Below are 8,562 nucleotides of genomic sequence, written 5' to 3'. Positions count from 1 at the left end.
CTGGGTGTTCTAGGTTTATTGAGGGACAGAATGTAATTTCCACGAAGATTATGCATAAGAAGAGAACGGGAGAGAAAACGTATTTTTCATATATGCAGGACAAGCCTTTTTTTCTTTAACCACTTTTATACAATAATATAAGGAAATTTTGAATGCGCCTATTGCATAGAGATGTAGATGCATTTCTTTTGTCTTGTGAAATATGTTGTTTAGTGACGGTATCGTTTGGGTCGAAGTTCGAAGAAGGGAAACCAAGCTAATTAGCTTCGAGTTTCTTCGGTGGGTGTTTTCCTACATTATGCATGGCTGGGATATTCACCCAGCCGTTATTTATCGCAGCTCACCATGCTCTTCCTTCTCTCTCTCATCAATCCCTCCTGAATTCACGCTCTTACATTCAAACAAACACCTATATTGAATGGTAATTGTAAAGTTTATTTGATTGGTATCTGGTGTGAGGCACATGAAGGGCTTGCAGAAGGATGAGAACAATCTCTTGAAAAATGAGAAGATATATTACAGTGATAACTGGGTGAAAAACCATCGGAACACAATATATAGCGGATTCGTTCATTTTGCTAACAACAGTTCACTGTTTTAATTGCTCAAGAGATAGAAACTGATAACAGTAAACAGCACTACAAAACCAGATATGCTTAGCCAGTTGTTTTTTACATCGCAAAGTATAACAAAATAATCTCAACCGACATTTGCCGCACGTTTTTGCAACAAAGCAGCAAAGGAGTTGTCATTCCCTGAAGCGGCGGCAGGTGAGTTAGATGACGCCATTGGGGCTGGAGGTGGTGGGGGTGGTGGAGGCGGAGGTCCTCCTGATCCCCCTGGCGGTGGTGGTGGTGGATCAGAGGCAGGGGGCGGAGCAGGTGCACCAGAAGATGGTGGCGGTGGCGGTGGACCAGCATCTGGAGGCGGTGGTGGAGGTGGACCAGACGGTGATGGCGGTGGCGGTGGTGGACCAGAAGTCGTTGGTGGCGGTGTTGGTGGCGAGTCTGCTAGTCCAGGTGACGATGGTGTTGGAACTTCAACAGTTGACGATTTTCTACGTTTGTCTTCACTTTGCTTTCTTGCTGAGATACTTTTACGTTTAGCATTTTGCTTCTGGCTGGAGTTGGTCTTCTTTATTTCATCACTCATTATTGAATTGCTAACAAACGACGTTAGGGCGCCTGTTGTGCTAAAATCGTCACTATAGGCTTTGATGGCGGCACTGGAGCTTGGTTGTACACCTGTGGATTCTCTGGAAATAATGCAAAATATTCCAAACACTTTAGTTTTTACAAATGCTTTCTCTGGTTTTATCTCTACGGTGGTATCGTCGCCATTGGAGCTTTTTTGATTGGGAGAAGTATGAATATCTTGCCAATCAGCTTTTTCACCCGACTGACTTGGAGTCCAACGAAGAAATCTCTTACGTCCTTTGTTGGAGGCATTCTCCAGAGGTAAGGTCAGTATTGCATGTTTACTGAGGGGTTTACCGTGAGGACTAAGTTCCACCAGACGACTGATGATGGTCTCACTTCCGGCGAGAGGAACTATGTCGTTCTTATTCTTGCACAATTGAATACAGACTTCCTTAGTTTGTGATGAAGGAGATCCCTCTGGGAGTTCTACTAACACTCCTTTGCACTGTAAGCCCCCACCAGAGGGTCCAAATATCGCTTTAGCCACAGCCGTGAAAGCCTTTGGATCGGGCGTGTGTACACTGTAGGAGTGGCTTAATTTTCGGGCCACTTTATCAACAAAAAGGTTAATACTAGCACGTTTTTCTACGCCCATCTCGGGAAGGTCAGCTTCTTCTTCATGGCTTTCATCCCTTCCTGAAAAAGACAGTTGTGAGCGGTAAGTGAGGTGTTTGTATCTGTTACGAGCTCGCCCCAGGCCACGATGAATGCATAAATTATCATAATAAATGCAGTTGTTCGTTGTGTGTTCTCAAAGTGGCGTGCTTACTGAAACAGTAACCGCAAAAATTAAGAAGGTAAGGGATGATGGAATAAGTTGAACCTAAACACGGTGTCTGTCACTGATGCTTGAAGCCCAACTTGGAGAGAGCAACCGTTTAGCTCTTTACAAAGCGTGGTCGTTTACACCGAAGACAACTCAGGAGACTTTTACTCTGAAGCAACTCTCTACCCACATTGTATACAGATTATATACAGTAAAAAGCATTGGCTGAGAGATCGCAATTTGTGTCACACTGTGATTGTTCTCTTTAGAAATGATTGAGGGAAAATGCAAAGTAAAATCCAAAAATTCAAAATTCATTCAAATCAGTCTCTTTAGGAAGCCCAGTCACTTGCTTGACGCACTTACCAATTCCTGCTGCAACAGTAAATGTCCTTTTAGAGGGAGAGATTGCGAGCCTTGTGCTGCCTGTCCTAGAGAAGTGAATACGGCGAGTGTCCCCCCCTTTTACTTGAAAGTCAGCGCTGAAAAAGAATGTTGCAAACACAGCTGATAGAATGTTTAAAACAAGAACAAGTTTGTTGATATAAAAAACAACTATTACAAGGAAATTAAAGAACTAATTACTTTGTTTCCTTGTGGGCGGTAATGATTTAACAATAAGGGATGAAGTTCCAAATAGATACACCAATTCTTGCAAAGGAGTTTCTTATTCGTTCATTTCTAGTGCATTTTGGAATAAATAAGCAGGAGTATTTTTTTTCATTCAAAGACGAACAATCTGTATCTTTGAAAAAATTATAAGTGGTTATTTATTTCAAATAGCACGTGAAAAATAATGTGATTACTTACGAATAATATACATAAAAAACTCGAAATGGTTAGGCAGAAGCAATGCACGTGTATCACGCAATCACTCAAAAATTGCGCCATCCAGGGCTCGCATTTGCTTGGCTATCTTTGAGTTTCTTTGCTCATTGACCAATCCGAATGCTTGATTTGTTTCTTCTTTTTGCAACGAATTACCTCTTTTCTGCTCTGTGTCGCCTGAAAACTGCATTTCTCTTAGCCAATCCGAATGGAGAAATTTTCCAATGTATATTATTAGACATGGAAACAATCATTTGGATTTCCCGGGAATACAGAGCAATGAACCAATGAACCAATGAAATTCAAAACATTTGGAATATATAATTAGCGGGGGAACGAGCGGAAACAGCCAGCGCGTTTGCACCAAAAAGATGCTGGCAAATCATTGAGTCAAGCCAGTGACAGTAGTCAAGACTCATTAAACTAGTTTGTATTCATTCATTGCCATTATTTTTAAAATGGTTATTGTTTTATCATACTAACATTTAGTCCTATTCCGGGACTCCCTCTTACCGCGCCCTGAAAATGGGCCTGGGACCCAGGAGAGAGTCCTGTATTACTTGCAGGCGCATGCTCGGAATGAAACCATGTTTGGAAAATATTCCTTACTTAGGCATAGTTTATTCGGAGTGCTTTAAAACATGATTGATAATGTGAAGGAAATTATGATGCCAAGTTTCTGGAGGCAATTGATTTCTTGTTTAAGAAAGCCACTTTAACCTTTAACCATCAATTGTGTCTAAGGCGGAATAACTGCAAGCTATTCATGCTGTCGTTACCGGTAATGATGTCTTTGTTAAACCTGCAACAGGATTTGGCAAGTCTGTTTGCTACATTGTTGTTCCTTTAATATGTTTGTGATTTTCTTCGATTCGATTCCGATGTTAATTGTCCCTATCTTGGAAGATCAGATGGATGACATACGAAAGTATGGAATTTCGTGCCTGAAACCCAAACAGCTACATGACGGTTGGCGCAGAAAAATATCAACTTTTGATTTAATTGCCCTTCCGAGAGTCTTTGTGAAAAAAATATCGTATGATGTTGACGAGGCTCACAGTGTGTTACAGTGGAAGTATGAAACTTACAAATGTACTAAAGGTCGTGGATCTGAATCACTCAACAATGACTAATACAAGTAAATCTCCTGCTGGAACTCTTGTTTATTGTTCATTATTTCTCTCGATCTAGTTATATGGTAATTGCACTGATCCAGTGAACATATATTTGAGTTGCACAGTAATTATTGAAACTGTGATTGTGTTAGGAGTTTAGATCTACCAATGTTATTCAAAATCTGGAACAAATTGTTTGGATACCCAATCTAAAACAGATAAAAAATGTCGTAAATATTGTTTTTCTTTAGCCATCTCGGTTTTATCAGGAATAATATACACAAACACTGGTGCCAAACAGAATAATTTAGAGTAATTAGAGTAGAGTGTTGAGAATACTAGAAAAACGCACCGAGATTGAGCTACCCAAGACATACGCAAGGGAAACCATTCCTTCCCGTCGAGACCAGATTCCAAGACCGGAGATTTTGAACAGCTGGCCACACCTTAGAAAGATCCGGGGCAAAATTCCACCGTACGATGAAGATGTAGATATCGGCTTGCTAATCGGTTGTAACTGCCCGAAGGCAATCAAACCAATAGAAGTAATACGTGGGAAAGGTGAAGAGCCTTACGCAGTTTGAACCCCACTGGGTTGGAGCATCGTTGGACCAGTCGCCACGTCAAACACCCCTCGAGATGGCTACGCCCTCGATTCCACTTGTCACCGTATCCTGTCGAGAGAGGTTATTTCTGGAACAAGCGACAACGCCAACCAATTAAGTTTCGTTCTTCATAGAAAAACGAAGGAGGTCATAAACCCATCAGCTATTAATTAGATGTTCGAGCTAGATTTTTTGGAGCACAAAGGCAAATCAAAGCATGGTCTATCCAAAGAAGACAGAGAGTTCATTCAGATAGCAGAAGGAGGTATTCAACATTGTGAGGACGGCCAGTACGAGCTCAGTACCCTTGAAGAACGAGACCATTGAGTTTGCAAGCAACAAGACAGCAGCGCTTCGCAGAGTTAGTCTGCTGAAAAGAAGGTTCGTGGGTAGAAACGGTCAGCAATACTACGAACACTACGTGGAATTTATGAAGAAACTGATAGAGAATGGATACGCTGAACGCGTGCAAGAGATGCCTGAGGCAGACCATACATCCCATGATCAAGGTAGAAAGAAGCAGAACGTTTGGTACATTCCACACCATGGAGTTTATCATCCAAAAAAGCCCAGCCCAAAGACTCGTGTAGTTTTCGATTGTGCTGCTGAGTACCAAAATGAGTCGCTAAACAAGCACCTGCTCCAAGGCCCTGATTTGACAAACAATTTGAGCGGCGTACTTTGCAGGTTTCGACAAGAGCCGATTGCGTTTATGTGTGACAGAGAGGCCATGTTCCACCAAGTGAAAGTGAACGAAGAGTACAGGGACTTGTTACGTTTTCTCTGGTAGGAAGATTGCGACCTCATCAAGGAACCGAAAGAATACACTTGTTTGGAGCCACATCGTCCCCAGGCTGCGAAAACTTCGCCTTCAAGTCTACGGCCAATGATTTTTTTACGTTGAAGATGGTCTAAAGTCCGTCCCATTGATCCGCGAAGCAGTGAAGCTGATCGCAAGTGTGAAACAAATGTGTAGCAAGGGAGGTTTCTGACATCAGAAGTTTGTGTCAAATAGTAAAGACGTTATCAGACGAATCCCAGAGCTAGATAGAGCAGATGGCGTGAAAGAGTTGGACCTAGACCTTGACTCGCTTCCCTTAGAGCGCGCACTCGGCCTCCACTGGTGTGTTGACTCCGACTGCTTTCAGTTCACTATAGTGCTACAAGACAAGCCATGTACTAGACGAAGAATACTCTCCACTGTGAACTCGATTTTCGATCCACTCGGATTCTTTGCTTCTCTCTTATTAGACGGGAAGTCAATTCTGCAAGAGTTGTGTCGCAGTGAAGTAGGCTGGGACGACCCAGACGAAGTCAAAGTGAAGTGGGAAAAATGGAGATCAGATTTGTTATAAGTTCAGCGCATCTCAATTCCCAGATGCTACAAGCCCGGCAACTTTGGTCGTGTGGTAAACGCACAACTTCATCATTTCTCGCACGCGAGTGTCAAGGGTTATAGCCAGTGTAGTTACTTGCGTCTAGTGAACGAAAACCAGATAGTTCATTGCTCCTTTGTTATGGGCAAGTCCAGAGTAGCATCGCTGAAGCCTGTAACCATACCACGCCTCAAGCTTGCTGCCGTCGTGTGATCAGTAAGGATCAGCCAGCAGTTGCAACGGGAGCTAGAGTGCACCATTGACCAAGAATATTTTTGGACAGACAGAAAAGTGGTACTAGGATAAATAGCCAATAAGAGTAGGCGGTTTCATGTGTTTGTTGCCAATGGAGTACAAGAGATTCAAGAAAACACTTCCGTTGATCAGTGGAAGTACGTCGAATCCAAACAGAATCCAGTAGATGAAGCATCGAGAGGTCTGAAAGCAAAAGAGCTGTTTAATTCCTAGAGTTTCTCTGGGAGAATGGAAACCACGACCCAGAAGTCAAGAAGTGTGTCGCCATGGCAACTACAGCATCCACACAATTAGCGCAAGCACATTCAGAGAAACTAAGCCTTACAAAGAGAGTGGAGTATTTCTCTGACTGGTTTCGTGCAAAGCGAGCAGTTGCCCTGTGTCAACGCTACATCAGATTTCTGAAAGATCGCGTCCTAAAGAAGCAGTGTAGCCATGAGAGAGTACAAGGGCTGGACGTCAGTGATTTGAAAGGGGCAGCTTGCGAAATTATTCGTGATGCCCAGAATGAAGCCTTTGAAGAAGAAATAGTGGTTCTACAGAAGATGAAGCAGGAAAACGCCGACCCCGGCAGTAGAGTTTTTGCCCAACAAAGAAAGGCTAACATTAAAATAAACAGCTCGCTCTACAAGCTCGACCCCTTCTTAGATGTGGACGGAGTTTTGAGAGTCGGTGGACGTCTTAGACGTGCAAGCTTGACAGATGACATTAAGTTTCCCATTATCCTGCCACGAAACTGCCACGTCACCAAGTTGATTGTCAAGTATTTTTATGAACGTACACATCATCAAGGCAAAGGAATAACCTTGAACGAAGTACGATCAAATGGGTTTTGGGTGGTCAGCGGTCTATCAGTAGTTGCTAACATTATTTCATCCTGCGTCAAGTGCCAGAGAATGCGTGGAGCAGTTCAAAAACAAAGGATGTCGGACTTACCCGAAGATCGCCTTGAGCCTACTCCACCTTTTACATACTGCGCCTTGGATTATTTTGGGCCCTTCATCATCATCATCAAAGACGGAGGGAAGGAGCTGAAGCGTTTTGGCGTGCTCTTCACCTGTATGGCTTCGAGAGCTGTGCACATCGAAACTGCCAACTCCCTCAAGACTGACTCCTTCATTAATGCCTTGAGAAGGTTTATTAGTCGTCGAGGCCCTATCCGTCGACTCAGAAGCGACCAGGGGACAAACTTCGTGGGAGCTCGCACAGAACTCGCCCAAGCCTTAGCCGAAATGGAGCAAGAGAAGATTAGAATAAAGCTATTAGAAGAACAGTGTGATTGGATCTCTTTTAGGATGAACGTTCCAGCGGCGAGCACTGACAATGAAGACAAAGGTCGTTCTTGCTCCACCGGGTGCTTTCCAACCAGCAGATGTGTATTCCAGGAAGCGTTGGAGACGAGTTACACGTTTAGCAAACGAGTTATGGACTCACTGGAGAACAGAATTCCTCCTTAGTCTTCAACAGCGGCAGAAGTGGACACGACCTCGAAGAAACTTGACTGTTGATGACGTCGTAATGATCAAAGATGAAAATCTCCCTCGGAACATCTGGTAGCTTTCAAGAGTGTCAGCCCTTTACCCCAGTTCGGACGGCCAAGTACACAAGAAGGCTCAAGTATCTCTTGCGGATTGATGCTTAGATAACAAAGGCAAGAGGATTGGAACTGTGCGGTATTTGGAGAGACCAGTCCAAACGTTAGTGCTACTAATGTCAGCGTCAAAGGATGAGTGCGATCCAGGGTAATTCCCAGCCGAGGAGCCTTACCAAGTATTGAACTGAACTGTGTGGGAGAACTTGATTGAACATTAATAGATTAATTAGGAAATACGTAAATAGATTAATTGGTGAAATATAAATATTTCAGGGGAGCCATGTTGAGAATACTAGACAAAGTCTCAGTTTTTATTAGATCAATCATCGATTAGCTTGATTGCGTGCCTAGGTCTTAGTAACGAACTTAGTTATTACAATGCTTACTTATGTTCATCTAGTTTCTACTTTCAGCGTCACTACGCGCATATAACAGCTTAGCTAGCGTCCTTTTACCAGAGTTTTGTAAGACTTTGCCTTGATTAGTTGTACCTTCGCTGTTCCTCGTTTCTTAACTTTGGCACAAGCGGGACCGATATTTAAGTGATTTTTGTAGTTTTATTCAGTTTGTTCTCTTTTGGGCGAAAGCAGATTTATGTACATACAGACTCGTACATAACGCATTTTTAATTTTCTTGGATTCAAAGGAGTACAATCGCACAAACTAGAACCTTATTTACTGAGCGCCCACATCTTAGACTAGGTTATTCTGGGCTGTTAATCGGTCGCAAATGTTCATCTTTTGATTTATTATACTATTTTGAGTAGTTTTAACGTAGTTTATCATGAAATGTTTATGTCAATTTACGTTGATCGTTGTTATTT

General features: G+C 42.7%; 1 pseudogene; it reads right to left on the bottom strand.

Annotated features, from left to right (window-relative positions):
* Positions 1-438: 438 nt before the first annotated feature.
* LOC138056120 (unconventional myosin-If-like) overlaps positions 439-8,562 on the bottom strand; it is an 83,699-nt pseudogene continuing 75,575 nt past the window's right edge.

Source organism: Montipora capricornis, chromosome 7 (assembly GCF_036669925.1).
Source record: "Montipora capricornis isolate CH-2021 chromosome 7, ASM3666992v2, whole genome shotgun sequence".
NCBI classification, from domain to species: domain Eukaryota; kingdom Metazoa; phylum Cnidaria; class Anthozoa; order Scleractinia; family Acroporidae; genus Montipora; species Montipora capricornis.
Note: the sequence above shows the minus strand (reverse complement) of the source record. Positions and strands in the feature narration are given on the sequence as shown.